General features: G+C 35.2%; 2 protein-coding genes across 3 annotated transcripts in view; one reads left to right on the plus strand and one right to left on the minus strand.

Annotated features, from left to right (window-relative positions):
* LOC128548550 (uncharacterized) overlaps nucleotides 1-13106 on the plus strand; it is a 351915-nt gene that overhangs the window by 33182 nt on the left and 305627 nt on the right. The gene's annotated exons all lie outside the window — the stretch shown is intronic.
* Nucleotides 1-13106, minus strand: part of LOC128548551 (probable serine/threonine-protein kinase pats1) — a 53620-nt gene that overhangs the window by 23784 nt on the left and 16730 nt on the right. The window lies entirely within an intron of this gene.

Here is a 13106-nt window from a genome sequence, read left to right on the forward strand (position 1 = left end):
ATAACACCCTTCTTCACAGACTCGAATTTAATTTTGGATTCGCCGATAAAAATCTTCAATGGGTGGCATCATACCTAACAGACCGCTACCAAACAGTATGCATCGATGGCAAACTCTCTGAACCAGTCCATATGAAGTTCCTCAAGGATCTGTTCTAGGCCCAAAATTCTACACGATGTACACAAAGCCAGTCGGGTCCATCTGTAGAAACCACGGTCTAAACCACCATTTTTATGCAGATGACTCCCAACTCTATCTATCGCTTAAACCAGTTGACCAAGCACCAAAGGCAGCCGCAATCACACGAGTTGAACAATGCCTAAAAGAAATCATCTCATGGATGAATTCTAACATGTTAAAATTGAATGCAGACAAAACTGAAGTAATTCTTTTTTCGAGTCAAAAACACTCCAAACTTGTTGAAAATCTAGAATTGAAAGTTGGCGAATCGAGCATAAGACCATCAAAAACTGTTCGAAACATTGGTGCTACGCTTGATTCGAACATGCACATGGACCATCATGTTAATTCTGTGCTCGAACATGCTACGGCCAAATACGACACGTTGGTCATATTCGACCATATTTGACAACTGAAGCCACAAAAACCCTGATAAACTCGCTTGTGACCTCACGATTAGATTACTGCAATGCTCTTTTGTACGGCGTGCCAGAATCAACAACGAGCAAACTGCAAAATGTCTAAAACACAGCTGCACGTCTTATTACGAAGACAACCCGATTTGAACATTAAAGATCTTCATTGGCTTCAAATACAAGATAGAATCAAATACAAAATTCTCATTCAAACATTCAAGGCCTTGCATGGACAGTCGCCGGTGTATATGAGAGACTTACTGGAGGTGTACGTGCCAACTAGAAATCTGAGGTCAGCAAGGGCAGCAACAACCCTTGTGCCACAAAAAAGTCGACTGGCTACCTACGAGGATAGAAGTTTCAGGGTTGCCGCCGCAAAACTATGGAACTCTCTCCCTGACAATCTCAGAAAAAAATTCATCACTTAATTCATTCAAAAAAGAGCTCTCAAAACACACCTTTTCAGAACTTTCTACAACACATAGATACCAACTGTGACTGTTTCTACCCATAATAAATATGCCATTGTTATTTTTGTAATACAGAACTACGGCAAGTCATTCGTCGCTGACGAAGATCTCTTAACTGTACAATTCATCATGTAATTAACTAAATTGACAATCCAGCTTTTATTTTATCATGTCACATTTTAAGGGTTATGACGTTCTATGTGTGTGTTTTTTCGCAAGACTTGAGTTTCACTTGACGTGTGTGGTATTTCTATCTAATACAGTACATGATGGCACCATTTACCGGGAGGTTGAACCACTATATGCAGCCCGTCTGGGCGTACCAGGTGTTTAAAGCACTGGTATTGGCAATAGGGGTAAAACGACCTCAAGGGTGGGGGTGCGGTCATGGCTGTTTGTTACAATAAGGCTGTAAATATTATCATTGTTCATTTATGATATTGTTGTAATAACTATTATTTTTTTTATTATTATGTACAACGCCGTTGAATATATCATTATGAAAAAGGCGTTTAATCAAATTGTTCAGTTTCAGTTTTGTGATTGCATATGTCATGTTTTTTTATTTTCCTACATATCTGCGATGTGCCACATGTTTACTTGTAAAGCGCCTTTGAACGTATATTCCATATGAAAAGGGCGCTCAACAAATCTGGTATAATAATAATAATAATGTACGAGATGCTTAATTTTTCTCCAGAACTGAAAGAAAGTAAAGGTTTTACCAAACTGTAAATTTTGCTAATAAGGTATGTGCATTTATAGTTGCTTAATAGCTGATGCTGAACGTTTTTTAACATTCACAACCTTCCAAATGTTTTTTAGTTGTTAACATTATTATAGACAAGATGAGAGGAGTTTATGTTTTTATTATAAGATCTTGAAATTGCTAGTTTGACATTTACATGTTTACAAACTCGTTATTATAGATGAAAAGTACTTTTTCGAAGGAAGAAAACTGACGCATACAATCAAGGCTGCAATTAACAAAGTCTGCCTTTAACAATTAGTACAAAATAATTAAAACTGCTTATAATTTATAATTGCACAATATACCACTAACGATTTACTTTTTAATTTACAAAAGCACAAAATTATCTTTATACTATCATTTGTTTTCTAGTTAGTAATAGAGCCGCAATCTATGTAGCTAGACGTTAAGAGCAATTCAAAAAACTCAAATAAATAGTATAGCATAACCATTTTTCATGGTCAGATAAATTTGAACATGTTTTTAGATACCCTGAGATGCATTTAATCAAAAGACAAGTATCATGAAATTTTATCAGAAACAGTGTAGTTTATATGATGGCATTTAATGGTAGAGAAAAATCCTTGCACACTTACTAGGTGTAAGTCCGGGCATTGTTTTTTGGCATGGGCAGACATCAGAGTATAACTAAAACGTTTTCATAAGCCGCCAGGACAATTTACCTGCATGATAAATATACTGGCCAACGCCTCTTCTTTTCATTGTTTTCATTTTCATCATTATTTTTCTCCTACTAAAACACGGCTATGACGTAATCCTTTTTAGTTTAATCAATTAATGTAATTATCAACATTTATTTCCCTTTGTCCAATAACTCCGATAGGCGTCGGTTTATTTTCTGCACGAAGTTTTCGTGCGTGTAAGAGTGAGAGGTTCCATTCAGCTCTGAGAACAGAACACGATAGACGTTTATATTTTATATAAAATACTGATTACGTGTAATGGAAAACAGAGAGGAGTCACAATCCGGCTCATCTACGCAGCAGGATTCTTCTGGCATAAATGACGTACATTTTAACAGAATTGAGAGGGCAGAAACGAGAACTTTCTTATGTAAAAGATAAGTTTCGTGAACATTCTTTGTCAGCTTCTTATATCAAACAGTTGAAATCTGATCTGAAAAAGACATTCGTTGGAAATTTGAAGGTAACCAAAAGCAGTTCGAGTTTAATTCTGAAGTGGACGATGATTTGAAACAAGCCGAACTGGGGTGTAAGAAACGGCAAATTACAATATGTGTCTGACTTACTTTCTGAGTCATGTGACAAGCTACGCATCAGAAACAAACATATTTGTATCGCCGATAGAACAGAATGAGGGTCGGAAACCGTCCAACAGTATGAACAAAACCCGCTCACGAGCGGCAGCGAAGACGAATCTCGTATCAGTAGAGCTAGACTAGCCACTAGATTGATAATAACGATAATAATATATTTCTACATTTTCCTTTTTTGACGAATTTAATTTCATGGAGACAAAAGCCAGTCTATTTTAGAGATTTTCACAGAGGAATGATGTTGAAATTATCATATTGGACATAGAATATAGACTGGCTCAGTTCACTACATTTAATCATAAAAATGTAAAAAAGATATATCATAGTCTAGGAGCTAGTCTACAGTAGTCCGAAAGCAGAGTTGTCAAGAAGAAGAAAAACCGCCACACTTCTAAGAACAGGTCTAAGCCAAACGCTGCTTATGGCCTCTCTGACAGTATTGGTGCTGAGAAATCATTTAGCATTTTGATATAGAATAGATGCAAGTCAATTAAATTTAGACACAATTAAATATGGTTATAGAATTCTTTTATGCTCTTTACCAGGTATTATATTCGTAAAAAATCTATTAGACATAGGTTTTATTGAAAAATGTAGTAACGCATCCACAGTAACAGCTGTCAATTCCTTATCTGTCTCTGTTCAAAATAGCGTAATGAAACGTTTGATCTTATATTTGAGACTGGATAACAAACGTTTTTGGAAGCAGTCAGCCAAACATGAAGACTTGAGACTTTCTCTTATGTATTTAGAGAAGGATAGTTGGAAGATTAAATTTGACATACACTCTGCATATCACTTTTTGGACATTTTATACGATCACACACAATGCTTAGGGTTTTCATTTGTGTCTGTTTCATTATGTTACTATAAATATTTGGTCCTTCCATGTGGGCTAGCGGTAGCCCTATATTTGTTTCCTTACTTTACCCGCTCTTTAATTAAAAAATGGCGAGGTGAGGGGAAAAGGGTGATTTTTGGACGACGGTTTTGAAACTGCCAGTACATACGATGTATTCCCATTGCGGAATACGTACAGTGTAATCTACTGTATTTAGAAGCGCATAGGGATTTAGAATGCATTTTTGTATTCATGCATTCGTTGACTGTTAAAATGTTGATGTAACATACAGGCAATTTTATTTAATTTTGTTTACGTTTACCTCTAACTTTTTCAGTGCTATGCTGAGAACATTGAAGAGCTACCTGACGTCTTTGTGGATAAGATCTCTTTGCTGCTGGATTTACCCACAGCGTCTCGGACAGAGAACGCTTGTGCAAGTAACAAACGTGGTTTCAAACGTTGGAGATGTTTTTCTCTGAGTAATGGAGGGATACCATGCATGCCAAGGCATTTAATGTAGCAATGTAATTGGGTTACTTAATTCAGTCGGCAAATTCCCTTAGTCCTATTATTAACGCGTTTTACAGTATAAAATGTTTTCATAAACTGTTTGATTTTTCTACTCTGACTGATTCTAATTTGGTTAAAAATATTTTGGAAGCCACAAAACGTAAACTTTTTAACCGTTAAATAAATATTTCAGACTGTGGGAGTGTATTACAACACACATATAGTATAAAAAAATATCTTTATATTTTCAAATTTAATCAGTTATGGAAGGTTTTTAATGTAAAAGTGATAAACAACTCTCCTATTCATCTAAGGATTTACTGATCCATGCCATGATCACTGGAGTCAATCAAAGGTTGTGTTACATTCCTTCCTTAGAGTTAGAGATAAGAGAAATTGTTGTTTTTTTTCAAGAAAGTGCTATCAAAGAGGATTTTATAGTAGAGATATTTGTTTTGGAAGGACTTTACGGACTGATGCCATTCTACGTATAAATATATAAATTTGTCTTATTGTGATGATATCAGAACAAACTTAGGTTGTAAGTTCAAGTTTCAGTGACAGTTACTAATAAATTGCATGCGATCTTGTTCATCCGGCTCGGTAAGCATAACATCTTTCTAACATGACTAACAGAAAGTGTGGGTACATATTGTTAAAAGCGTTCCACTTCATTTAAATTAGAAACAGATAAGACAAAGTATCAATGTATTAGGAACGAAAAACTGAAAGTGTTGCGTAGTATACTAAATAAGGAGCAGTAAATTTAAAAGCAATAATGCGTAACTAATATAACTGTTGTTGCCACTGGCGCTAGACCAGAAAGAAAATGCCTCTGTACATGTTATACCCTACCCCTAGGTATTCTATAAGAACCATGGTCATGAACGGGAAAATATACTAACTCGTTTCAATCGCGCATTTCATACCTAAAACACGCAGTTTGATGTACTATGGATATCAAATAAGTGGTAATTTATCTTCCATTGTGCACCGGTCACATTCCTTTCAATACATCTTATCCTAGAAAAACAACGCGTAGTTTATAGTTTTTTCAACGTTACACAAAAAACTTGCTTGAAATTCCCTGGTGAATTTCCGTTCTAGATTATAAAACCATTCTGATTGGCTAATGTGAAAATGTATGTCAATCGTCATTTTACTACACATGTTCGCTAAAATGTGAAATTGCAGCATAAATGTGCAAAATGAGTAAAATAAACAGATGAGATGCAGACCAATGTACGATTTCAAATTAAAGATCATATACAAGATGAATTTCATTCATCATTTCGAGTTTTATTGTAAAAATGTGATTTTTTAAAACTCTGTTTTTGTTTGTTTACATTTCGCCAAACATGTGCACACTGCCGTGACCACTAGACAGGATGTTCATTAGGGAAGGTCAAGCAAGTTTGTTTCTGTAACGTTAACGAAAGTGCATAAAATAATTTGATAATCTCAGCAATATGGAATATTGAGACAATTAATGTGACTGGTGCGCGATGGAAGATAAATTATCGCTTGTTCAATATACTAGGTACCCATTCACCGAACTGCGCGTTTAAGTTGAGAAATTTACGATTGAAACGGGTTAGTATATTTTCCCGTTCATGACCATGGTTCTTATAGAATACCTTGAGGTAGGGTATAACATGTACAGAGGCATTTTCTTTCTGGTCTTGCGCCAGTGGTTATTGCATAAACTGCCAACGAGATCCCTACAAAATCGCGCAAGGTGAAAATATTGGACAGTTCCTCAATTTTTAAGGCTGTGTCCATATTTGTTACGAAATGAAGCATATATTTTCCTCACTATAGCATATATTTTCCTCACTATAGATTCTAACACATCTTTTAGGAAATCGAAAACGTTAAAAACATAATTCTGAATTCTGTCCCACCTAATGTTGAGCCTCAACTTTTAACTAATATGACAAAATTGAACGGGATCAGAGAACATAAACGATTTTTTTTTAAATTAATCATACTTTTTATCCTTAAATCCTTCTAATCGATGTCCAGTTCAATGCATAATTTTCAAAGTAAAAAGTTTTACACAGAAAATCCATCACGGGAAAATTGATCCAGTCAATCAGCAACAGTGTTTTAAAAATTGTTCCGGTCAATCAGCGACAATGTTTTAAAACTTGATCCGGTCAATCAGCGACAGTGTTTTAAAAATTGATCCGGTCAATCAGCGACAGTGTTTTAATGAATTTCAGGTAAATAACTGAATTATGCACGTGAAACAACACCTTTAATCACAGAATTTTACAAATGCAAAATCCAAGAAAATTCTGTACGATACAAAATTGTCAACTGTTTCAGCTTCCTCAGAATGTAGCCTTATTTATATTGTTAAAAAGCTATACATGACATAACTTTTCAAACGCTGAATATCAACTATGTGACTGTCATATATTATATGACGTCACTAAATATCTCGAGCGATCAAGTGCATAGGCGGCATGATATGTGTGCTCTTTTACGCATAGCTCCCACGATGACAATTAATATAGTAATAATTGAATCTAACTAATTCCCGAATTTAAAGAAGCTGTCGACTGTGCCAGTCTGACTACGTTGGTAAAATTGAAGGCAAAGGTGGGGATAGTTCGGGTTGCTTTAAGTTTGAGCCCAGGCCCAATTCCGAGAAAAAATAATTGTTCGCTTTATTACAATCATACCGATACTGCTAATCTAAAATAAGGAACTTTGTGTAACCGACAAAACAAACAACCTTTAACATTTATTAACTCGAAATTTTGAGTTCTTACCTGTAAAGTGCAGATGAATGTTGGTTAGAATAACCAAAAATTATCAAGGACTCTCAATGATCATCAAATTATATATGTTGGTTCACATTAATGTCATGTTTACATCAACTCATCTAATACAATTGAACAAATAAATGTGTCCTGCTGTAAACTTTTAAGATGCTAGGTTCAGTAATATTTGTAGACAATTAAACTGATTATTTGTTATGCAATGCAAAAGTGCGAAGTGCAGATAATTTCTAACAAGGTCTTTGTTCCATTGTTTGCCACTTCCTTCGATCACTATCATAAATGTGATAAGATCTAAAGAAGACTGTATAAGAATAACTTGCATAATTCGAATATACTGGTTGTCAAGATACTAATCTGTGATTTCATTGGTTGAAAAGCGTAAACTGAAAAGATAAGAAATAATGCAGCATCCAGGAGAAAAGAAAGTTAGTTAGTGGACTTCCACAGAACAATTTAATTTCTTGTTAGTTCGGTTAACCGACGTTAAAAGTGACACTAAATTTCTTATCTAATTATATTAACTGGATAACCAGTGTTCAAAAGCTGACTACTTATTTTGTTATAAATGTATACCTTTTGTTAATTTGAACTATTGTGGATAAAATAAAAATAGTAAAATTGCACAGAAACGTACGTTCGTTCTACATACACCCGACATCCCAGAATTGGCGGCATCACACATTTTTAAAGACAAATTCTTCTAAAAGTCTATTTCTCTCACCATGTTTACTGGTATTGTTTGTTCAAGATTTTACTAATAAATCAAATAATCAGGTTGTCATCTATCAAAATTCTCAAATTAATGAATAATTCAATAAAACATATGAAAATTTCTTTAAAATCATTTCTTGTAAAACACTTCCGCATAAATTATATTTAACTCAAAGATCAGTATTAGCCGAAAGAACAATTGAGCCAGAGTAGCCGAAGTACAAGAATCTGACAAATCGATTCGTAGAACATGCAAATAACCTGTATATACTGAACAAATACAGTCTTCTATATTTCTAATGAATCTAAATTCCTTTAACAAAAACTGTTCATAGGCAAATGAAAAGCTTTTCATAAGAATTAATTAACTCTTGCATTGCATAACAAATAATCAGCTAAATTGTCTACAAATATAACTGAACCTAGCAATTCAAAAGTTTACAGCAGGACACTTGCCACATAGAAAGTCAAAAAAAATAGTTGTTTTTCACAAAAAATAATCTTTAAAAATTTCATCTAATATTTCAAACGATGCGTGTAGTCGCACAAAAGATACCTTTTTGACACAAAAGATGCCTTATAAATTAAACGAGAAAATGAATTAATATCTACAATACTTGCGTTAAACTTTTATATATAGCTACAATGTAATTTATTGGAGAACTGGTCATATTCATATAATTTTACATTACTAGATCAGTGTCAAATCTAATGGTAAGATTAAGTTTTTATCTATTTGTTGCTTTATTTGTATAAACGTATTCAAAGGTGAGATTTATTTGTCTTGAAATTAGAATTTTAACAGTTTTGTGGCAATAATATATAATTCTTTCATGTTAGGAAGACATTCAGCTGGCTTTCGGAAGGTCTGTAGATCCACTTAGTTTCTCATCCGTGATGAAATAATGCCCGATGAGGCACCAAAGTTCTTATTCCACAATCACGAGCTGGAAAGTCGCCATCATGACCTAAATTGTGTCGATGTGACGTAGAACCAACAACACGAATTAAACCAATAAATGAATCGCTGTTAAAAGCAGTTGATCAACATAAGTTCTGCAGCTTCCCGAGCTTCCGTATGATATATACAATGAAAATCCATTTGACATGTGACTATATCTCGGCATATACTTGACCGCATTGTTATGCTGTGTACATTTTGCATTACATTTTAGGCAAGTGATAGTTCCGTCATTTTTGCCAGAGTTTTTTTTTTAATGAAATGGGTGGATATATTTAATAGACTAGTTATACACAGTATGGTAAAGTTTCCTGCACTTACGAAATTTTTGACTGAGTATCTATGAATAAAATCTGAAAAGTAGAACCCTCGGAAGCACCGAGAACAAGGCAAACAGTGAAGTTTGAATTGCCACAAATCAATATTTCGTATACGTACTTTTTGGCGGGGAAAACACACGTGTTTCATATCATCGAAAATGAAAGTAACTGACGAGCTTGAACATGCTACTTTTATCTTTAGCTGAAGAACAAAATAACCCTTCAAAAGGTCTTATTTTATTTCGTCTTTATATCTACCATGCCTATCAATAGCGCAAAAATATTTAACATACCGCCACTCTGCTTTGGATTTCACTGAACGACTGAGCATGGGAAATGATTTATTTTATTTATTTGGGCTTTACGGCGCACCAACACTGTATATGTTATATGGCGCTAAACAGGACTACAAATTTTGATTTCACATCTCATTTACATTGAAATAAAAACATGAGGTATGGAAGAGCATGAGAAATAAAGACGCGAGGATGGAATTGATAAAATAGATATCATATATATATTATATAGTATCATAAATAATAAAGGCAATTACTAATTTGTTTAACGTAGTCCCTTATATAGGCCGTTGTCTCAAATTAAAATACTGGTATATCGAGACCGTACGTTAATTGCAGTGAGGTAGAATTTTTTACCTATATCGGACGGCCACCAAAAATAGTGCGTACAAAGGTAACATCAGTGTTATCATCCGAACCTTTAATACGATTGTTAACAACAGTAATCCATAATGAAAATGAGTTAAATGGGTTGCGTGTATCTCTGCTGTCACTACCTCTATTATCTATGGCAGAAATAATGACACGCACTTGACTTGACTTGTATTTATTTTACATCAACGAATAAGTACTAACACATTTTCACAAAACAGCTGAAAACCTGAAACGGAAATATCTGCTTAACTAGAAGTGAAATTTTAATGCAGGGCCTTCCGTGCAAGTAAATCTTACAAGGTTTGGACAAAGTTTGTTCCATGTCTGTTATTCAATAATAAATAGATCAGACGTCGCTAACTGTAATCAAACCCCAAAATGACGTTTGTATCGTCGCCGCCACACAGTGCATGTCAGATTATGACAGTGAACAAGTGTATGAAGTTTCAATCTATTCCCATTAGTGGATACTGAGATATCAGCTTACATACAAAACCTTAACCAAAAATTTCTAAGTCGGAAAATGGGCATAATTTTGTAAACAAGATGGCAATGATGGCCCTATATTGCTCACCTGAGTACCATTGCTTTAACCAAAAAGAAAAAAATTCTTACAAGGTACAGGTATATCAAAATACACCTAAACATTGGAGGTACCGTCCATGTTGTACCACAGAAAAGTGGTCTTGGTTTTTCCCTATGGCAAATAATAAAAGAGTTCTTAAATAAGCGATTTATAGTAACACAAGAGGGTCATGATGACCCTGGATCGCTTACCAGAGTAATATGAGCTACATATTTCAAATGTCAAACTGATGATTTTTAGAATTTTTTTGGAAAATTTTCCAATATACAATCAAGTAACCCCTGGGGCAGGGCCAATTTTATCCCGGGAGTCATGATTTGAACAAAGTTTGTAGAAGTCTAATAGGCAATGTTGCATATCGAATATCTAAGATCTAGGCCTTCTGGTTTATTTTAAGCAAATTTATGAAGATTTCCCTATGTACAATCAAGTAACCCCTTGGGCTGGGTCAATTTGACCCTGGAGGGGGTCGAGATTTGAACAAATTTTGTAGAGGTCCACTAGGCAATGCTACATGTCAAATATCTAAGCTCTAGGCCTTCTGGTTTATTTTTAGAAAATTTTGAAGATTTTTCTATGTACAATCAAGTAACCCCATGGGGCGGAGTCAATTTGACCCCGAGGGTCATGATCTGAAGAAATTTTGTAGAAGTCCACTAGGCAATGCTACATGTTAAATATCTAAGATCTAGGCCTATTGGTTTAATTTTAGAAAAATTTTGAAGATTTTCCTATGTAAAATCAAGTCACTCCGAGGGCGGGGTTAATTTTGAAACTGGGGGTCATGATTTCAACAAATGTTGTAGAGGTCCACTAGGCATTGCTACATGTGAAATATCTAAGCTCTAGGCCCTCTGGTTTATCTTAAGAAAATTTTTGAATATTTTCATATTTAAAATCAAGTGACCCCCAGGGCGGAGTCAATTTTGACCCCGGGGTCATGATTTGAACAACTTTAGTAGAAATCCACGAAGATTTTTTAAGATTTTCCTATGTAAAATCAAGTGACCTCTGGGGCGGGGTCAATTTTGACACCGGAGGTCATGATTTGAACAAATTTTGTAGAGGTCCACTAGGCAATGCTACCTGTCAAATATCTAAACTCTAGGCCTTCTGGTTTATTTTAAGAAACTTTTTGAAGATTTTTCTATGTACAATCAAGTAACCCCATGGGGCGAGGTCAATTTGACCCTGGGGTTCATGATTTAAACAAATTTTGTAGAGGTCTACTAGGCAATGCTACATGTCAAATATCTAAACTCTAGGCCTTCTGGTTCATTTTTAGAAATTTTTGAAGATTTTCCTATGTAAAATCAAGTGACCCCTGGGGCGGGGTCAATTTGACCTGGGGGGTCATGATTTGAACAAATTTTGTAGAGGTCCACTAGGCAATGCTACATGTCAAATATCTAAGCTCTAGTCCCTCTGGTTTATCTGAAGAAAATTTTTGAAGATTTTCATATGTAAAATCAAGTGACCCCCAGGGCGGAGTCAATTTTGACCTCGGGGTCATGATTTGAACAACTTTAGTAGAAATCCACGAAGATTTTTTAAGATTTTCCTATGTAAAATCAAGTGACCTCTGGGGCGGGGTCAATTTTGATACCGGAGGTCATGATTTGAACAAATTTTGTAGAGGTCCACTAGGCAATGCTACATGTCAAATATCTAAACTCTAGGCCTTCTGGTTTATTTTAAGAAAAATTTTGAAGATTTTTCTATGTACAATCAAGTAACCCCATGGGGCGAGGTCAATTTGACCCTGGGGTTCATGATTTGAACAAATTTTGTAGAGGTCTACAAGGCAATGCTACATGTCAAATATCTAAACTCTAGGCCTTCTGGTTCATTTTTAGAAATTTTTGAAGATTTTCCTATGTAAAATCAAGTGACCCCTGGGGCGGGGTCAATTTGACCTGGGGGTCATGATTTGAACAAATTTTGTAGAGGTTCACTAGGCAATGCTACATGTCAAATATCTAAGTTCTAGGCCTTCCGGTTTATTTTTTTTTAAAAATTGAAGATTTTCCTAAAGTAATCTATGCAAAATCAAGTGACCCCTGGGGCGGGGTCAATTTTGACTCTGAGGTCATGATTTGAACAACTTTAGTAGAGGTCCACTAGGCAATGCTACATGTCAAATATCTAAGCTCTAGGGCTTCTGGATTTTGAGAAGAAGATTTTTTAAGATTTTCCTATTTAAAATCAAGTGACCCCTGGGGCGGAGTCAGTTTTGAACCCGGGGTCATGATTTGAACAAAATTGATAGAGATCCACTAGGCAATGCTTCACACCAAATATCTAAGCTCTAGGGGTTCTGGTTTTTGAGAAAAAGATTTTTAAAGTTTTTCCTTTCGGTTGCCATGGCAACCAGAGTTCAGTATGGAATTCAATTCTTTGAAAAATTGTTAAAGAGGACCATCCATGGAACATCTCTGTGAAGTTTCATCAAAATTGGCCTGGTGGTTTAGGAGGAGATGTTGTTTAAAGGGAAGTGTGGACGGACGCCGGACGGACGGACGGACGCCGGACGGTAAGCGATCACAATAGCTCACCCCGAGCACTTTGTGCTCAGGTGAGCTAAAAAAGCAAAACAG

Source organism: Mercenaria mercenaria, chromosome 14 (assembly GCF_021730395.1).
Source record: "Mercenaria mercenaria strain notata chromosome 14, MADL_Memer_1, whole genome shotgun sequence".
In the NCBI taxonomy this organism is placed as follows: Eukaryota; Metazoa; Mollusca; class Bivalvia; order Venerida; family Veneridae; genus Mercenaria; species Mercenaria mercenaria.